General features: G+C 42.1%; 1 protein-coding gene across 1 annotated transcript in view; it reads left to right on the top strand.

Moving 5' to 3' along the window:
- Window positions 1-7,774: 7,774 nt before the first annotated feature.
- LOC126354277 (allatotropins-like) overlaps window positions 7,775-15,962 on the top strand; it is a 327,713-nt gene continuing 319,525 nt past the window's right edge. The window contains exon 1 of the mRNA XM_050003818.1: window positions 7,775-7,880. The gene's annotated coding sequence lies outside the window, so the exon portion shown is untranslated. The remainder of the gene's footprint in view (window positions 7,881-15,962) is intronic.

Genomic DNA, 15,962 nt, shown 5'->3' with positions numbered 1-15,962 from the left:
CAAAATTTAGTGATTGCAAAATGTAATGGAACACTACGAATCAACCTAGCAAGACTCTTCCGACAGGAAGTGAGAAGTACGGTTTACAGTACTTATTTAAGTAAACGGAATTTGCCACATTACATGAGACATTAAATTCATCAAACTAGAATATGAAGGCTACACCAAAATAGTCGAAAGGAGGAATTATTCATAACGGCGCTTCTACATTTACATACATTGTACGGTCAGGTTAATGTGACCACGTGTCAAAAGCCGCAATAACCAACTTTATCCTGGTGCTTTACGACCCTTACATGTACATTCGGGGATGTGAGGCACATTGTATAGCCTTGCTGGTAGCTGCCGAAGAAAAACAATCTGCACCTAGGGGCAGACATGATCCCCAAGGATAGACAGATAACTGTGTTGATCCATTGTGCCTTCCGGAACGACGAGATCACCCAGGCAATGACTTGAAAATGTTCCCCAAGCCGTGACATCCCTCCTCCGACCTGGACCCTTGCTACCAATATTGCAGGATTTTTGCTTTCAGACATTGCAAGCCGTACACGTCAACGGCCATCTATCCGACGGAACATAAAATGTGATTCATCTGAACATGCCAGCTGTGGCTACTCAGAGGCAGTCTCATTGCGGTATTGGTGTGGACACTGCATCCTTCGTTGCCGATGTGCAGTACTCGGCATGGCTGCATATATCAAGCGCCTGCTACGGAGGCCCATACCCAGAAACATTGGCTGAACGTCCTTTACAAGACACTGTTGGTAGCCCCTTGGTTCATCTGTGGGGTCAGTTGTTCAAGACTTGGAGGTCTATTCGCTCGTACACATCCACACAGGCGTCATGCACCCCTGTCATCTATGGCCCTTGGTGCACTGCATTTGCCTCGACGATGGTTTTAGACAGCGTCATTTTGCCACACATGGTGGCTCTCGGACGCTTTCCAGACATCCGTTTCGGAAATGCTTCCATACTTGGCTCGAAGGCCAATGATAATGCCCTTTTCGACGTCAGATAAATTGCACCATTACCACATTACGACAATGACTGTAGTGACTCGGCTCTGAGCACTATGGGACTCAACTGATGTGGTCATCAGTCCCCTAGAACTTAGAACTACTTAAACCTAACTAACCTAAGGACCGTAGCAGTCGCACGGTTCTGACTGTAGTGTTTTCCCTGTCTCCAGACATGTTCTATGAAGTATACCCTCCAATGCTGGTGCTGCAACTGCCATTTCTGTTTATTGCTCACTGACGTCAAAAATGGGGGGTGGGCACAATAAAGTATCTGGACCGTGAACACAGTCGGAAAACCACTGCAAAGCAGAGGGTACCCGTCAGAGTGGTACACGTTTGGGTTTCTTCAAATTCCAACCGTGTACAGAGCGGAAGAAGAAGCATTATTTAAATGCATCTGTGAGTACTGTAATTTGGAAATTTGTGGTAACTTCTTATGGGACCAAACTGTTGAGGTCATCGGTCCCTAGGTTTACACACTACTTAATCTAACTTAAACTAACTTACGCTAAGGACAAAACACACACCCATATCTGAGGGACAAGGCGCCTCTGACCGGACGGCTACCCCGCGCGGCATTACTGTAATTATTCCAGTCTTATCTTCAAGGGAAGCGAAACGAATGGGATTGATGAATATAAATTCCTCAGTTCACAGTGATTCTTGAAATTCTGTAAGCAGGTTATCGAGGGGTAATGTGGCCCTGTCGTCAAGTTTCTGACAATCCAAGTTTCTCTGCATTTCCCTGCCGCCCTCCCACGAATCAAAAAAAATTGTGACTATTCGTGTCACTTTTCTCTGTAAACATTCAGCCTGTGTTAGTCCTGTTTGATGTAGCACACCCACAGTTGGTCTAAATAATAATAACAGAGTTATTGTAGCCAAGGTGGACATTTAGTGCGTGAAGGACCGGAATTATTCTCTATTCACTATTATTATTCTTAGTCAATACAGAATTTCACCTGCGATTCTGTTCTCATCCTTCATATTAGCACACGATGTCTCTCTCACTGGTCACCGTACCTCGCACATATACAGCTCGTGCTGGGCTCGTGAACGCTCTGGGGGTTGCACAGTTTGTAGTGAAATCCATGCACGGGACGTCTTGTTACTACGTGGCGGAGTTCGTATCCTCCCTGCGTATATTAACGGTTTGTCATGGCGTCTGTAAAATAGAAATCCTTCCATATCTTGCGTTTCTTCTCAAGTAGTTCCGTCAATAAGTTCTGGCAGCCTGTCGCCACTGGTAATAAGTGCTTCAGTAGCAGCTCTTCTGTCAAGAAGGACTCTCTAGCCAATTCACACATAAACCGCGAGTGTGTGTATTTGGAGAGACATAGCACCCTTTTTAAGTAAGTAGCCTTCAGCTTCTCTATTTTTTCGAGATCTGTCTTCTTCAGATGTATCTATATGTTTTCCATTCTGTAAATTGCAACAGCTTTGACTTCAGACAGTCGCAGAGCTGTTTCCAGGGAGAGTTTGCCTATCGACTTCACATTATTTATCGCTCTCGTTGCGGCGCTGGCTCTATAGTTTACGCCACGCTACGGAGGGTGAGGAAGAAAAAGAAGAAAAAATGAAGGCTGCATTTTAGTCTAAAGGAGAAGATGCAGGGAACGACATAGAGAGGGGAGAGGAAACAATGAATGTCCCCTCGTGTTTGGGACGATGCACTCAACAGGAGGAAAGGAGGAAATCATCAGACATCTCAATGGACTGGGAATAGCAGGAGAAATCGAATGCGATGAGCTGGAAACAAAGGGCCGCCTAAAGGCCTTCAACATTGGGGTGCCTTTTGACAGCCGCGAACGCACCATACACCCAGAACTGTGGTCAACAGGAGTGCTGGTTAGACAGTACCTTTTTAAGAGACCTGAAGCAGCCAGGTTGTAACACCATTCAACAAAATCAGATTAAAAACATTAAACTGGAATACTGAAGGCCTTAGCACAGCAATAGCGCGCGACCACGTTAATTTCTTTAGACCTTACAATATAGTGGTCCTGAGGAAACCGTTCCTTAAAAAAAGACTGTGACAAAGTAAAGACGCATTACGCGATCAAGGCCCAAAGTGTAGACCTAAAGGCAGCATCACATGTCTTATCAAAGAAATTCTCTCGTCCTTCTCAGTCTCACACAAATCAAAACACTGTCTAGTGGTAAGGACCGCCATGTGTTCTTGTATGTGTGTACTTTCAGCCTGGGCTCACAGCAGTAAATATTATAGGGGAAATCAGTTTATGCTTGGATGCTACCAATGAGGACGACCCAGTCGTATTGGCAGGACACCTGAATTACCGCGTGGTCATCACTTCATGGAAAACAACAGATATCATGAACTATTTGGAAGAAGATGGCTTTGCACTTGTCAGTAACAAAGCAACCCACACTTATGTGGTTGTGAGCTCTGTAATATCAATGAACTATTTTGTATTTACGGGACAAACCCTAATTCTAGGACTACCTTTCATTTCTGACAAATGGATCTATGACGATAATTGTAAAAACGGCGATGGTACATTAGTCCATACTAATGTAAAATTGCTACCTTCTGAAGTAGACAAATTTATATTTGTCAATACCTAGGTAAAGAATTTCTTTATCCATTGCAACTGGTCGGCTGGTTATAATTTTATTACGCGGAACCGTTGCTGTTGTGAAGCTATGTTCAAAATATTCTAATCCACAATGTTAGAACTGCAGCACCGCCAGCCGCAGGAGTCTTAGTGTTGCGAATGGAACCGGATTCTTATTGTGTAGTAAGAGTTAACACAGCACTGCTCAAGGAGCAACGCGTCACGAGCCTTTCCACACTGGGGGAGGCCGTAGCGTTTAATACACATTCAGCTCAGACTTAAGACCTGCTGCTGGAAAGAGTATACCCCTAAGCCATTTGTACTAAAATCACTTCTGTCAGGGGTTGTGTCGCCTAGCCACTGTATGGGATGTTGATCGAGAACCACACTTTGCGTCAGGGCAACCCACTCTGAAAGTTTCTGATTCTTATCTGCAGCTACAGGGGGCCGACAACGGTCCAGAGAAGCATCGTGAGACCACCAGCACGAGGGCAGGGGCCACTGTCCGCTACGTCAGCTGTCGGCCGCCTTCCGAAAATGTGGAGAGGCGGGCTGCGGAACGTGCCTACGCTTGCACGACGTGCCACGAGAAAGCGCCGCTCTCCGTCGGCGGCAGCAAGTACCGAGGCAACAGAATTCCTCGGCCAAGTCGCCGCCATCCTGTACTGGGTAGCGGGAAGATGCATTACTAAAGAGCATTAAGTATTTGCAGACTGTTTCCCTGCCGCTGTCTGGCATCCATCCAATGTATCCCACACCTCTACCTGGGTATGGGACCCACGCACGTGAGTTGTATTTTAACTTGGAACAGACGAGTGGTTCGCGAACAGTCTACCGAGCGAGTTGGAGTAGAAGTTAGCACACTCGACTCGCGTTCAGGAGAACGACAGTTCAGATCACCGTCCGGTCATCCAAATTTCTGTTTTCAACGATTTCCATTAATCAGTCCAGTCAAACGCCGGAACTGTTCCTTTGAAAAGTTTATGGCCGATATCTTTCCTCACTCTTTCGTAATCCGCGCTTGTGCTCTGTCTCTAATAACTACGCAATCAATGGGACTTTAAAACTCTAACCATCCTTCTTCCGTCCTCTCTTTCTTCGTAGACTGACAAAACTTTCGAAGTATCCTGTCAATGAACTTAACCTTCCTTTTTCCTTCCTCTCTTTCTTCGTAGACTGACAAAACTTTCGAAGTATCCTGCCAATGAACAGAAGCTTTCCAGTTGCCTTACCTACGTATGAGCCTATGTGATCAGATCATTTCACACCCATGCCAATTGCTTCACTCATATATTTGGATGAGTCTGTTGATTCCAGTTGAAACTCATAGACGCTGGAATCACAGGAATTTATTCTCTGCATCTTTTCAAGAACACAAATTTACATTTCTTAACATTTTAAGCGAATTGTCGATCTTTGCAACACGCTGAAATCTTATCAGAATCTGGCTATGCGTCTAACCATTCGTCATTGTAATAATACGTCCAGCTAATTATTCTGGGAACTGTGTCTCCTCCGTCACAGGCTGTTCGTTGACTTGTGGAGTATATACTTAGCTTGAAGGGCTTGAGTACTAGCGGCTAATTGGCTAATTACATGCAAAGCATTCAGTCATATTGTTCCGTCACTACATGGATTATTTGAGATACCTTTTATCGAAATGATGTGAAATAATTCAGTTTACGGGATACGTGCACACGATTACTGTTAACAATAATGGACATGCCATTTTTTCTACATCGAATGTAGTCTAATGGCGTACATGGACAACCATCAGTTGTAGAATAGAATGACGACAGTGGAAATTTGTGCCGCACCTGGACTCGAATCCAGATCCTCCACTTAGAGCGCTCTGTCAGCTATCCGTACACGACTCATGGCCAGACCCAAACATCCATATGTCGTCAACCACGCGTCTACATGCGTGTGTGTTCAAAGAAAGTTCACATCATAAATCGGAGTAACACGGCCACTACAATGCCATATCAGTTTCTAGTCTTACTCACACAACTACATTGGAAAATTAGTTTTTTACAGGTTACCAGCTTACAAATTGGGTCATGAAATATAACGATTTCTCCAGGGCAAGAATTCTGGTTAAATTTAAACCTGCTTTGCTAACTGTCTGGCATTTTAATTTTTGGGAAAATAATCGAAAATTTTTGAGCTCCTTTCTGAGCCACTGACGATATCAATAATGGGTAACTAAGGTCATCTTTTAGTCTATTAGGAATGGACTTTATTCTCCAGAGAACCTTGTAGGTTGGGCAACCACAGCTATGAGTATTCATCTTGGCTATTAATAATCGCTTCAGCTGTATTTTGGTCCTTTATTACTGTTCCACTGCTGGTTTCGTGGCGTTAAAGCCACTTCTTCATGTGACAACGAATGTTGGGGAAGAAGATTCCGAGCTTTTCCGCTCTAATGTTTTAATCATATGTCACCTGAAGATGTGGCTTAAACGATACAAAACCGGTTGTGGTACAGTAATAAAGGACCAAAATACAGCTGGAGCGATTATTAATACCTAGGACATTATTGTGCTCACGTGTTGATGGATTACTAATGGCGAATTTCCTTAGGGAATCTATGTATTTTGAAAGTGCAGTTAAAATCCCTAAGTTCTTGAAGAGGTACTTAATGCTCTCTTTTATGCGGTCAGTGCTTCCTTTCCATGTGATGAGCTGCCCTAAGAAATTGTTCTGTCAGCTGATTAGTTACCTACACTTTCCCTAGATCATTTGAAAGAGTCTTTTTTCCGTATTATGTTTTTAAAAGGACATTGTATATCATTAGTGTTAACATTAATGAGCATCTCATTTTGTAGTCGTGCTCATGCAGCTACAATTGCAATTGTCAACAATTTACTACATTACTGAGTGGAAATGTGCTTGCGAGATGTGTCAGGAGTCTGATTTCATTTGTTTCCAAGACTAGCAATTACACAAAGAGCAAAACCAGATGAACGTAATTGTTTGAGGAACTTAATTATTTAGTAAGCTACCTTTTCCACAGACAGCTTCAACGATTCTTTTATCGAAATGATGTGCAAGGAATTAGTCTACAGGATATGTATACACGATTAGTGTTAACATTAATGAACACGTTACTGTTATTAGTGCTACTGATGCAGCTACACTTACCTTACTGGCTACCATTTTAAGTAGAAATTTATCGGTGGAACATAATAAGTTGGAAGGAGAAATGATTTTAAATTAGATCTGAAACGTGCTTCGATACTTGTCAGGCACTTTATGTCATTTGGCAAACGATCAAAAATTTTTGTTGCTGCATGTTGATCTCTTGTGTGACCCACTGACAACTTTAACAATGGGTAATAAAGATAATTGTTCCGTATAGTGTTGTAGATGTGGTCATCATTGTTCTTCTCAAATTTTTACGTAGTCTTTATAACGAATTTCATTGTGAATAAATGTATTATGATGCCGCAATTCAAATGAGTACCTCATTGAAGAAGTACGTACATGATGTCCGTGGCTGAACACCACAAAGTATTCTCACTGATCGTTTACGTGAAACAAATATTTTCTTTCTAAGAGATGAGTTACATCAGAAAATTATCTCATAAAACATTACTAAGGAGAAGTATGCAAAATATGTCAGGAGGTTGATACCTTGTTTCCAAGATTAGCAATTTAGGGAGAGAAAAGGTAGCTAAATTTAATTCTTTGAACAGTTCAGTAATATGTATCTTCGAGGCGAAGTTTTGATCAATATGTACACGCAACGAAATCAGCGCTGACACAACGGAATGGGCGCGTTAGTCACTTGTGGCCCATCCTAACACCGTCTGCTTCAGACGATAGCGATTCTGTTATAAGAAGAATTTCAAAATTCCGCGCTGTAGGTAATTTCGCCTCAAGTTCCTCAGCCCGTCGTAAGGCGACCCAGTCCCCGTACGAGGAGCAATAAACACACGGCACGTCGTGATTGCGACACTCAGCGATAGCAGCGGCGAGGCGCGGCGCGGAGCGGCGCCAATCGGCGGCGCTCGTCGCGGTGGGAGCAAATTGTGTCACTTTTGGAGGCGGCCGGACGCTCGCGTGGGCGTCGCTGCCGCGGCGGGGGCGGGGGCGGCTCCGGCGCCGCGGCGGGCCTCCTGCGCAGGCGCGCGGGCCCGCGCGCGGTCCGCTCGAACCTACTTAACGCGCGCCGCGACGCCTCGGCGCGCACTGCGACCCGACGCTCCGCCGACGCCGCCGACGCCGCCTGCGACCGCACTCCGCTCCGACCACCTCCACCACACCACCTCCACAGCCGGTGAGTACCGGCGAGGACTCTACACGCCGGCACAACTCAGCATCCGCACTTGCCGATACCTACTTCAACTCTAATTTTACAATATTTTCCACCATTTTTTGAGGTATTTTAAGCACTGATCAACAAATGGTAGGCTGCCATCCACCGCGATTACTTCTGATCTCTTCCGTTTTCCCCTTTTAAGCTCTCGATTGCAGCTAACGGGGCCTGTATTGAGGTAGCGGCGTAACAGCGAAATAAGTCCTCTCTTCCTTTTTCTTAAATTGAATTTGCCATTTGTCACTCTGACAAACGTTTTAAAATGCTAATTTTTAAAAGTCATGATGTCCAACATTTTTCCTTATACCCAGCCCACCCTGAACTGTCATTAATATTATTATTAAATTTTAGCAGTAATTAAGCCAAAATTTCTCCATGACCGGTTTCTGTCCTTAGGCTATTTTCAAATTTTCGCAGCTAAGCAACATGAGCTCCTTTGCCAGTTAGACAGCGTGGCCTGAGGACAGAAACTTGTCGTGGATAATTTTCCCAGCCACTGATGTTGCAGTATAACAAATAAGGTCTTTAAATATCTAATGAACTGTAGTTTTTCTTTATGTAATTCCAGAAACGACAGTGCATTTCGCCTGGTTATCTGCAGCATTTATTTCTCTCACCATCGCGAATTTACGAGTGTCCACCGTTTTTAAGTGATTATTACAAAAGGCGACACTACATATTATTCATTAAAGAGTGCTTAATCCTTGCCTACATCCGTTTTCACATATTTCATTTGACCTCAGTAAGGAAACATAATTCCAATAACGCGAATGGGGAAACAGATTGTCATTTCTTAAATACTGTAGCCCTGTGGAGTGAAGTAAATAGAAGCTAATATTTCCACATACGAGAGGTATAGAGCTTTCCATACGTTCACGAAGACTATTTACATTCTCATATATCATTGACGAATTCCAGTTTTAACAGAAGTTTTCGCGAAAGTAAGTTGCAGAATTTGCAATTTCTAAGAATGGTATGTCGACGAACATCGCTGATCTCTTTAGCTAAACGCCATATTCAGCTTTATTCTGTTGCTACACTTGTTCATGCAAAGTTTTAACCATGTTAAAACAAAATGTATCAACTCCCACCTATGACGTTCGATCTGAATGTCTCTCATTCATTGTGTGGAAAAGTAATGAGGTGATACAGTTGTGTTTTCTGATAAAGTTAACTCTTTTCATCGAACTACCTGTAAGTTCTGTATTAACGTTACCCTACTGTTAAACAGTAACTCTTGCACAGCACTTTTCCGTGATTAAGAACAAATGAATTTCCGTTCTGGCCACTGTTGTTTCCATTATCTCTCAAAACAAGGTTTCATACTTTTAAAACTCCCAAATGTCTCTGCTATGTTGCTGACAACTGAAAAGTGAGGTGGTCACTATTATCAAACAAGTTCTTCCTTACAAAGTACTTCAGTTTTATCGCTCGAATACATGTATAAGAAATGCAATTTGCCGTCACTGCCACTCATCAATAATTTTCGACACATTCTTCACGGTTAATTGGAGTAGTGGAGAACAGCGACGATTCAGTTAGCATTCACTGTCCACATGCATTTGTAGACATCTTACCGACCAGGTCAGTACCATTTGTGGAGTGCCGCGCACTTCCCGAACAGGGATGCTCAGTTGTAGTATCCTTTCAAGAAAGAAACATTTCTTTCTTTCTCCCTGTTGTCCTTAACTTCCTCTTTTAATGAACGTTGATACTTGAGTAAATGTTAAGATAAATTTTAGTTCATCACATGTAAAAATTTTCCTGTTTCGGAAGAGCTTCTCTTAGTCAAAGGAACTAAATTCCAGTGACTAACTAGTTTAGTTTATAGGGCGAGGAGTTGTTCTTTTCAATTATGTTATTCTTTCAAATACAAAGTCATTCCATCAGGGGCAGAAATACTGAGGCGGTTATCTCCATGCAAATCGTGTTCTGTTTAGTGAGATGTGTAATACGTTTCCATATCAAGCCTTTAACAAAATAAATTCCTTCACTTAATGCCTCTCACTGGCACTGTGCATCTACACTTAGTATCCATACTTAAGTAGAATAGTAGACGAAATAATTTCATAATCCATGTTGAAACGATGTATCATAGTCCTTCGAAGTGGATTGACGCCGTTCCAATATTAGAGAGGTGTCATACAGAAATTCCTAATTTTTAAGCTGTGGTTTCATACATTTTAACAGCTAATTTTCCGTTTGGAAACGCAGTTTCTCCGTTTTGTGTCAGTACAACTTATGTCTCATAGGCCTCGCCGTCGTTCTGCGGAAACATAGCGGCATTCATTAGCGCTGACGCTTAGGTTGTGGGTGGCGCCGAAACGTGGTATACACCTCGATATAACTTAGTGTTACCGGTTGGACATGAAACAGTCTGAAGATGAAAGAAAAGTTTAATAACACGCTATATTTTCATTCTCTTTTGTTTTATACTCGCGTAACTTGCAAACTCATTGTCACCGAGCATCCAAGTCGTAGCATTTTGTATCAAAGAAATAATCCAAAAAGTGCTTGCTGGAGGGTCGCTTCCATGTTAACTAACTAGTTACCCAAGAAATTCATACGAACGTGTTATACAATGTACTAATTTTATAAAAGGCAGTCATACTCGGAGCTCTTAGTAAGTAAAATTAGGACTCATGAATACTAATAGCCAATTCATCGATACCTGTTAACACTCTATTACATTTTCTCATAACACTACGAGGACAGTGCGTTGAGACTGTACTGCTTTCATTATGTTAGCCATGCCAACATATCACTAAATACTGTTTCTGTGTAATAAATGTAACGTCTATTTCTCTTCGTTATGATTACTGAGGTAGAGATGCTATTTTACAGGAGCTTATTACTTAGTCTAAGAAGTGTGTAAATATTACAGCAATACTTTCTTTCTCGTTGGTTAGTAATTAGGTAATGAAAAATGGGATTTGGTTCCTCGTAATATAAATATTGAGTCTACGGAGAGATAAAAACCAATTTATACAATTAAACATAATTAAGATGTTGTTACGCTCTTATCATTTTAGCTCAGTTGAGTGTTTAAATTCCAATGAAAGTGGCAAGCAGTTTATTTTTTCCAATGCGACTAAACTGCAGCCACTTTATGGCCTGTTTCATATCGGACAGGGGCATCCTGAAAACAGAAATGTGTAATTGTGAATAAAAATTTTACTTACCACTCACTCAGATACGAACTCTTCAAACTTCCTATCATGGTGACACCCTCCTAATACACACATTTTCACGAGTCACGTTTTCAGTAATATTAGTAGCGAATGATATTTTAAAGAAATATTAATTGTAATATTTCATTAAACAACTCTTCACCGACACTAAACGTTTGGTGCTTTTATGAATTAAATGATTCACAGGGGCTTAATGTAACTTACACGTTTACCTTTTTTTTACATTAGTCATAACACAAAATGCATTTTCACACAAATATGTTGTAGAAAACTGCAGAGAAACAATTATTACTTTTTTATTTAAATGAGGCTAACCTAGCTGAACAGAAATCCAGCATTTTTGAAATGTTATATTTAGTATGTAAGTTTTGAACTGTGATTCTATCTTTTGTGTGTACATTCCCTCACTATTGTAGCTCGAAGGCAATGTTAACAAATAGACCGATAGAGAAGGCCAATGTACGCCAGAGGAATACAGATATCTAGTCCCATAATCGGAAATCACACGCCGAAAATACTGAAATTCAACATACCGATCACCAGTTCAATACGCGATCTGTGGTTGTCCTGAGAAGTATATTTTGTATTATTTCATCAAAAGTTCTTCTTTGTTTTACATTCTGAATTTATTAGTCTGGCGGCACAACTGATCCTATCACTCAACACACTGAGAAGTCTGAGACACCCATTTCTGGAAGCTCATCTCGGAATGAACGGTCACGCAACTCAATTAAAAAATTCACTCTACCCCTGGGACAAATCTCCTAGACATGATTATGCGACTTTAGTTTTAACACAATAGATTGGTTTCATTCCATTAATATAAAGAGACAGTACCCTCCAGAAATCTTCCAAACAATGGTATTACACTAGAAGTGGCCTTGGCCGTAGTCTCAGTGGGTTTATCATTGTATACTACCTTTACCACTGTATATCTGTTAAGGAAATGCCAAACTTTGTGAAGCATCAGACAGACACAGAACAAAATTACGTTTCACAAGCGACGCAACGTCTCGAAACAAATGTTTCCCGTCTGACGAATAGTGCTCAATTTTTTTTTACTATCAAATTTCATCACGTTTGTTAGCAGACTGCCAGTTCTAGGCTTCTCTACAGCCTTTTGCGACTCTTTCGTTAGTCTCCTAGCAAATGTTAAGAGAAAAACTGACACTTGTCGATATGGACGCATGTACGTAATCACATTTCATTATCTCCACTTAAAACTGAGTTTAATATTTTTGTAGATCACGAATATTTGAACCTGATAGAGAAAAAATTTGTTCAGTATAGGACCTCTTGTTCAGAATGATATAGAACGTAGAATTCAAGCAACGATGGTGTCTCGAACCAAACCTGAGAACTACAAGTTCGTTAGAATCCAACAAAATATAAATCTTGAGCACGCTACCTCAATACGTATCGTAAGGATTTTCCCATCATACCTAAATAATTCCGTTTGAAATGCGTTATATTGCGAGCAAAAAACTATGTACAAATGTCTAAATGTGAGGGGTCATTACATCAAGTCCCATCAGTTTCAATTATTTTAGCCGAGGAAACAACGGCAGCTACTTAAGAACCGCACAAGAGAGTCACGTCTAAAAATGACGTCACATACGAGTAGAGGAGAGTTACTGGTGCGGAGACATGGCTTAGCCACAGCTTAGGGGTTGTTTCCAGAATGAGATTCTCACTCTGCAGCGGAGTGTGCACTAATAAGAAACTTCCTGACAGATTAAATCTGTGTGCCGGACCGAGACTCGAACTCGTGACCTTTCCCTTTCGTGGGCAAGTCCTCTAAGCCATGGATCCGCAATATCCTTTCTTCCAGGAGTGCTAGCTCTGCAAGGTGCGCAGGAGAGCTTCTGTGAAGTTTGGAAGGAAAGAGACGAGGTACTGGCAGAATTGAGGCTGTGAGGACGGGTCGTGAGTAGTGGTTGTGTAGCTCAGTTGGTAGAGAACCTGCCAGCGAAATGCAAAGGTCCCGAGGTCGAGTCTCGGTCCAGCACACAGTTTTAGTCTGTCAAGAATTTAATGTTTAATGAATGTGGATTTATTCAGCCAGTGAGGATATTCAAATAACTACGTATCGGTCCCAGTTTGGAAAATCTCATATGAGCGGTGCGGTAAGCACATGGCCCTCCATAATGACATATAATTACTCCATCGGATGACATAGCGGTCTTCTCCGCCAGGACGTAGCTGCTCTCTCTGTGCGGTCTTACACTAGCGCATCGTAATTATTATCTACCTTTACCACAAAAGAGGATGTACTTGTGGATCTGGGAGTGAAATTCTAGGAAGGTTACCAACTCTATTCTATCTACTTTACCTTCTGCTCATTGATATTTCTCTAACTAAAAAAGGGATATATTTGTTATGAAAATACTGAAAGTAGCGAGAGAAAATGTTTATTTGCTCCTTAGAGGGGGGAAACGTGAGCGATACATTTGTGCGAATGCAGAACTGTATGCCAAGCCGCAACTGAAAACCAGACACACACCAACCGCGGATGGTGCCCATTCGGTGAACTGGCTCAACACAGAAACATGAAGTTTCGGGTCTTCTACATGTAACATTTATGGTTTCTACTAAAGCCAGATTTCTTGGTTAATGTGAATGTTTTATAGAGAAACGTGCTGCACTGTGAAGATTTGCATCGGTCTACGGGTATATAAGAAGGCCGCTGTTTGTCGAAGCCATACATCCTGGTTTCCCGTCCCGGAACGGCAGAATGTTATCTCACCACAACCACATAAGTCCGAGGTAGTTCCTTCCATTAAGTAAGATTCCCTAAGCAATGTATAAACGCAACAATCTACATTTCATTTTAGTGTCGGTTCAAGACTCATATGCTCAAGGATTGTGTGCACTGAGGTGACAAAAATCATTGGATACCTACTTATATCTCCTCGGACCTCCCATTGCCAGGCTTATTGCATCACCTCGGCGTGGCATGGACCTAATATGTCATTGGAGGTCAGCTGCAGAAATATTGAGCCATGCTGCCTCTGTATACTTCCATAATTCTGAAAGTGTGGCAGGTGCGGAACTTGTGCAAGACTTGATCTCTCGCTGCAACTTAATGTTCCACTGGATTTATGTCGGGCGTTCTGAGTGGTCAAATTACTTGTCAAAATATTCTTCAACCCAACAGGGAACAAGGCACGGCGCACTGTCATCCATAACTATTCCATGGTTTTTTTGTTGTTGGACAATGACGTTCAAGAAAGACTGAAAAAGGTTCCAAGTAGCCGAACATCCAGAGGACCCATTCAATTCCAAGCAAACACAGCCCACACTATTACAGAGCCATCATCAGCTTGAACATTGTTTTCTGGAATGGCTTCATGGGGTCTGCACCAGACTCGAACCCTAGTATCAGCTCTTACCAACTAAAACTGGGACTCAGGCGACCAGGCCTTGCTTTTCCAGTGGTCTATAATCCAATCGATATGGTTACGAGCCCAGGAGAGGCGCTGCAGGGGATGCAGCATTGGTAGGAAAGGCACTCTCGTCGGTCGTCTGCTGTCATTAATGCCAAATTCCGCAGCACTGCTCTAACGGATGCTTTTGTCGTACGTTTTACATTGATTTCTGCGGTTATTACACGCAGTATTGCTTGTCTGTTAGCACTGACCACTCTACGCAGACGCAGTTACCCTCGGTCGTTAAGTGAAAGACGTCGGCTACTGCATTATCCGTGGTGAAATGTAAAGCCTGGAATTTGGTATTCTCGGCACACACTGGCCTACGTGGAATGCGGAACATGATATTTCCCTGACTTTTTCGAAACAGAATGTGCTGTGCGTCTAGCTTCAACTACAATTCCGCACTCACGGTCTGTTAATTCCCGTTGTGCGGCCACGATCAGGTCGGAAACCTTTCCACTTGATCCACCTGAGTACAAGTGATAGCTCCACCAATGCGTTGTCCCCTTATACTTTGTGTACGCGACACTACCGCCATTTGCTTATGTGCACATCGCTATCCCATGATTTTTGTCACCACAGTGATATTCGCTGTGTTAATGAACAAAATATAATTCATGGCTCTATCAATGTTATAGAAAGAAACAGACCAGTGGGCATCCATGACTAAGGCTTCACAGCAGCGCAGTAAGTAGCACTCATAGCAACGTGTAAACGGTACGGTTTACCCATTTGAAAATATAGCCATTTCACTAGAGAACTTTCATGTTCTGCAATCTAAATCCGTCTTTCGATTACCTCCATCACGAACTGTATGCGATGAAAAGGTGCAGTGACGGATCGCGCCATTCGTCTATTGACATGTATTAGGGAGTGATGTAGTAGACATAAACCCAAAAAAACATAACAATGGGAATTAAGCTTACAAAACTGGATTACGTCATTAACCCTCAGACATTAACTTTACCCAAAGTAACCAATTTCTTCGAAGAATCATCTCCGGCTTCCAGTCGTATCTGATGAATGAATGACACCATCAGCCATTGTGAACAGCTACAACTGTCGTAATGGTACTCGCTCTGCGCATACACCCTCCTGTTGCCACGCGTGTTGTGATTCTTACAAATATTTGTTCGATCTGCTTCGCGAAAGCTGCATCTTACGCTTTCTTTGGTTCGTGAAACCGATTTTTTTTTAAGTTACTTGTGATCACAGTTTCAATACCATTTCTAATGGAGAATGCACAGAAACCACTATTTTTGTGTCAGAGAAAATGTATCATAAAATAAATTCCCAAACGTGTTTTTTATGAATCTTTGTGTCACACTGTACCTGTACATCATTAGTTGAACTATGGCTCAAAGCACCATGACTGTACAAAGCCGTCGTAGGTTACTGCTATCCATTAACAGTTCCTTAAG

The sequence above is a fragment of the Schistocerca gregaria genome, chromosome 3 (assembly GCF_023897955.1).
Source record: "Schistocerca gregaria isolate iqSchGreg1 chromosome 3, iqSchGreg1.2, whole genome shotgun sequence".
NCBI classification, from domain to species: domain Eukaryota; kingdom Metazoa; phylum Arthropoda; class Insecta; order Orthoptera; family Acrididae; genus Schistocerca; species Schistocerca gregaria.
Note: the sequence above shows the minus strand (reverse complement) of the source record. Positions and strands in the feature narration are given on the sequence as shown.